Source organism: Frankliniella occidentalis, unplaced genomic scaffold (assembly GCF_000697945.3).
Source record: "Frankliniella occidentalis isolate FOCC.00 unplaced genomic scaffold, Focc_3.1 Scaffold18, whole genome shotgun sequence".
NCBI classification, from domain to species: domain Eukaryota; kingdom Metazoa; phylum Arthropoda; class Insecta; order Thysanoptera; family Thripidae; genus Frankliniella; species Frankliniella occidentalis.
Window position 1 is genome coordinate 2,726,864 of NW_026267148.1, and position 4,964 is coordinate 2,731,827.

Consider the following 4,964-nt stretch of genomic DNA (forward strand, 5'->3'; position numbering starts at 1 on the left):
GGGGGGGGGGCCTTGTCACACGCGGCGGGTTTGGAGGGGTGGGTGGGTCTGCTACACGCTGCTGTACGCTGCAAGGCTGCATAGCCTAACGGGGAGTTTATCTAGCCAAGGAGCACATCACGCCGTTGGAGTTAAGTTATATAGAAATGAATTGTTTTTCTTACAAATTCGTCTCTATGTGCTTTTAATTTGAGGGAAGAGGGATCGAACGGGGTATCTCGGACCTTCCTTGTAGCTAGGGCGATGTAGGATGCGTAGCGTAGGGGAGCGATGCTGAAAAAGCCGGCCCGCTCATATACAGTCCTAGTCCTGAGACCTGTCCCCGTAGCAAGCCGCACCAGGCCCGGCTCGGTCCGGAGTGCTAAAATGTGTAGCGCAGAGTTACTGCCATAATCTGACGCGCGCGTGTCCGCGGGAAAGGTTGGGGCGGGGAAGGGAAGGGGTGGCCGGACTCGTGTCTACCAGACCCTCTTCAGTCACGCCCTCCCCCTTTCCATTCTCCCTTTGTTTTGTTATTCATTTTATTTCTCTCAAACATATCAGTTTTGTTTGCATTTTTTGCACAGCTACGATCAAAATGTAATCATCGTTTGCATTTTATTTTACTTTTCAAATATTTGTGCGAATTGTCAGAAGGGTGTGATGATGTGGTTCCAGGTGGTACGCAGCGGTGGAGACGTTGGCGCCGGCCGATTTTCGACTGCCCAGGTAGAGGCACTGTTCTTTTTTTTTGTTTGTTTTGCTACTCGCCCAATGACTTTTTAACGTTAAAAGTTAATTAATTTATGATAACCTCATGGAATGGAGTTGTTTTGTGTGAGAGACTGACTTATTTCAGTTTAGTTTGTGCTGATCTGGAGAAGCTGTCTTATTGCATGAAGTTGTCTTGTAATTTGTCATTCTTTTCCTGTCGGAGGATATCTTCATATGCTCGCCTTTTTTGTCATAATGCCTGTTGTAATAACTTAGCAGCCCATCTGGCGTATTGCTTTTGGCTCCGATCAGACTATGGTTTGTGACTGATGTATAACACCATTTTTGGAAGTGACGCCTTCATAATTGCCATCCAGCTCCAATAACTGTAAATAATTTCATTAACTGTTTGAAAAGAAGTGCATGCATGCTGCCATTGCCTCATTTACTTCTCCATGTTATGACATGTCTTAGCCTCTGTCTTTATCTTGCTTTCCTCTCTCTGTCTTCCTTTACGTGTTGATGCATCTTATTCAGTGCCGTCTTTGTAATTTCCGGTAATTTCGATGTTTTTGAGAATGTTTTTTGTAGTTGATTTATTATGTTTGTATTCTTTACTGCCTGTTAAATCTTCTGTCTTGTAGCGACCAGCGACTCTAGTTCTCAATTTTCAGTGATCGAACGAAGTGTCGTGTACATGAAGTGCTGCTTGCCCATTACTTTTGATATCTTTGTCTTCTCTTATTCGCAGAACAAGATTTCATTGCCGTTCCTCAATTTTGGTTGTTTACTATTGTATGTTACTTTTTTAGCGTGACTTGGCTTCTTTGGCTGGTTATTCTCTGCCGTGGACGGTTTGAGGGCGTTGAACACTTACCTGTTGATAGCCCCCGCGCGCCCTCTCCTGCTCGGGCACTCAAATTCCTCACCTGTCTCGCTCAAAGTTCCCGCACACATTCTCCCAACAAGGCGCAAAGCAGCCAGTAGTTTACCGCGGCCTCCGCTGACGGTAGTGGTTAGGCGGGAGATGCGGGGGGGGGGGGGGGGGGGTCCAGCATTGTTGAGGCTGCCAGGAGGTGAAACAGGGGCATCACGGAGATAACGTTGCAGCTGGGTGGTAGAATGGAACATGGCTATTAACATAAATACAGTATGAGGTGTTGAAACAAACTTTGGAAACGTGGAAGACGCCAGGTCTCAAGCTGCTACCTATTTTCCCACATGAACCCTCCATATCACCTTCAAAATATGAATAAGACTTTGTTGCCGTTTCGTCTGCCTTTCTTTCGTTTGGGGACGGCCCCCTTTAGGAACACGTGTCGCTTCTTCCTCTCCCGACACGTGTTTCTCTATTAGGACAGATGTTGTCCGGGACGAAGAGACGATATTGTTTAATGGGGGAGGGGAGAGGGACAGGGGGCACGCCTCAGTATTGTCCGGTCGGCCTGCGGAGGACGGGACAGCTCGCTTGGGCCTGCTCACATCACACGGACGGGTTGAGCACTCAACATTTTTCTGCCCTGCTATATCGGTCGCGGATTAGATGGTGGTGGAGTGAATTCCCTTTATGGAGCTGCAATTTTTTGTAGACAAATTATTTAGTATTTCTTATTCTATCACATTTTCTTGCGTTTTGTTGAGCGCAATGAAGAAGGGCCTATGCGGGGAGACGGGTGTATCACGGCTAGACATCGGCAGGCCGTCTGCACATCCCCGAGACCCGTCGTCGGGACCCCAGCCTGACTGCGAGATAAGCGCCCACGTCACAAACCACACATATTATTTCTTTTGTGAACAGGGCATGCCCTCGCGTGGTTCATGATGTAGGATTTGCTTTTGCAAGCCTCGTCCGAAAGTAAATTTTCTAACTGCAAAAGAGCCTCGCTTTTTAGACCTGCAGTTAGAGAAAGGGAGTGTGGCGATGGCGCAAGGAGCAGGGGCTATGCCACTTGATCCCCACAAATCAGATCTGGCCGCCACAAATCGCGTGGCGTGGCGTGGCGTGGGGCAAGGGGAGGGCGGGGGAGGGCGTTCCGTTCGCCACGCCGCGTGCCCGCGAGATTTGTGAGTTGGTCGTTAATGGAAGGTGTGTTCCCTCCTTACCCGTCGAGGAGCAGCCTGGGAGGTGGCGGGGTAGGGGAAGGGGAGTCCAGCAGTGCGCCCTGGAACACTATCCACCTGCTGGTGGCGCGGCTGCCCCCTTCTGGGCAGGGCGGCTGGGGGGCGCGGCGTGAGTTAGTGGCTACGTGTGCGGCGACCTTGGGTAGTAGTCCCTGCTAGCCCGTGCTAGTCTCTACTAGTAGTCTTTTCTAGTGCCTGTTGCTCCCTCGCCTCACACTCGGCCGTCCTCCTCCTCCCTCGTCGGGCTATGTGGCCGCGCGTTGTTGTCGTCGTCGTCGCCGACTTCTTGGTGCGTCGCCTGACTCAGCAGCAGCACTGCAACGCGTCGCCCGGCCTGTTGTGGTCGGCAAAGGCGTCCGGAAATAGTGTCGCGTCCGCGAGTTTGCCTCCCTCCGACTCTCTCTCACTCTCACCCCCTCACCCTCCTTTCTCTCCCCCTTCCTCCCTCTCCCTCCCTCTGCCTCTCTCTCTCCCTCTCCCTCTCTCTCTCTCCCTCTCCCTCTCCCTCTTCTCCCCTCGTGGCTTTGTTGGTACGCAGCCCGCGCGCCGTGGCCGTGGGGGTGCAGCGTCGCACTTCTTGGCGCTAGGCAGCTGGCTCGAGAGCGCCTCGGAGACACGTCCGTTCGTCCAGCCCGACGCCGTGGGCGCGCCCCACAGGCAGGCGCTGCAGGTGACGTGACCCCTGTGCGCCGCCGCGCCGCGCCGCCCCGGACCCCCGGCTGCCGCTGTTGACCCAGCCCGCTTTGACACCTGCCTGCGAGTCGGCTGGCAGAGGTTCATAAAAGCCTCCACCCACCTCTCGGAGCGGGGCATTCCCCCTTACCTCCCTTGCATTTCATGCCTTCCTTTTCCCCCCCTCACTGTTTTCGTAAGTGGCCGTAAATCAGGCAGGGCGGCGCCGCCGCTTAGCTCTTGCGGCTGATCCGACCCGCCCCGCTAACTAACCCCGCCGCCGTTGTTTATCCGGCTTCGCGTGGGCTGCAATGGCCCGACTGGTCATCAATCGGCCTTAGGCCGGCCGGGCGGCGGCGCTTCGCCGAATCCAAGTCAAGCATCTGAGGAAACCTCATCTCCTTTGCCTTTGACGCGGTCCCGCGCCTTACGCGCTCCACGCGGAGCCCGAGTCAGCTCTGTGCCAAAGGAGTAAAGTCGGCACGGTACGCATGTTACGTAGAGCAATTAAATGAACACACGAGATCAGGCACGGCGTAGGAGAAGGGCCGTCGGCTCTGCTGACATTTGTCGTCAGGGCCATCCGTCCGCCGCAATGGCCCTACCTAAAAGCAGTCGCAGAGAGTACTTTGGGGGCGTTTTGGGCGCAAGAGCTGAGCGTAAGCCTCTGGCTGGAATTGATGTACTACGGGGGGAAAAAGTTGTGCAGGACGTCAGGACGTAGCAAGGTGCAAGCCAAGGCCCTTCATATACACGCCGCTCGGGCTCCCTGTGGCGCCCTCGTCCTGGCCTAGCGACGTCAGAAACTTTTCCTCTCGTAGGATAAGAAGTGTTTGTGCATGTGTGTGTGTGAGCGTGTGTGTGTTTGTAGGGAGGAAGTAAGTCTAAGCTTGTGCAGTAAAGGAACGAGGCAGGCCACGCGGCACTTGACGTGCGACATAAAGTGTGTGCATGTGGTGGGTGTGAGAGAGAGGGTAGGGGGGGGGGAATAAAATGCACTGGTAGTGAGGCGTGAGATATGCACTGCAGAAGCGGGGGAGTTTTAAAGGCGCGGCGTGGCGGGGCGGGGCGGCGGCAGTCGACCCGAGAGTGTGTATGCAGTCGCCCGGGTCGGCCGCCCGACCTGCATGGGCGGGCCCCGAGCCGAGCCGCGGGACGCCACGCGGCGGGGCGGGGCGGGGCGCGGCGGGGCGGGGCGCGGTGGTGCGGGCCCCCCAGCTGGGCAGCATAACAGAGCACACGCGGGCCAACGCGGGGCACGCCGCTGCGCTGCGCTGCGCTGCAACACTTCAGTCTTGAGTTAGCCGCGGTCCCCGACGGTCCCGGCCGGCCTGCGCCTGCGTGCTGCACACTTGCGCGCTGCACTCGACGAGCGGCACCTCGCTCGCACCCGCGCGCCGTGCGTTGCGTCGACGTGTGTCCGGAGTGTGACAGGACAGAACTCGCTCGTCACTGTGCCGTGCCGGTGTGTTTCAGTA

General features: G+C 55.6%; 1 protein-coding gene across 1 annotated transcript in view; it reads left to right on the forward strand.

Annotated features, from left to right (window-relative positions):
- Positions 1–4,964, forward strand: part of LOC113207601 (dystrophin, isoforms A/C/F/G/H) — a 192,270-nt gene that overhangs the window by 171,326 nt on the left and 15,980 nt on the right. The gene's annotated exons all lie outside the window — the stretch shown is intronic.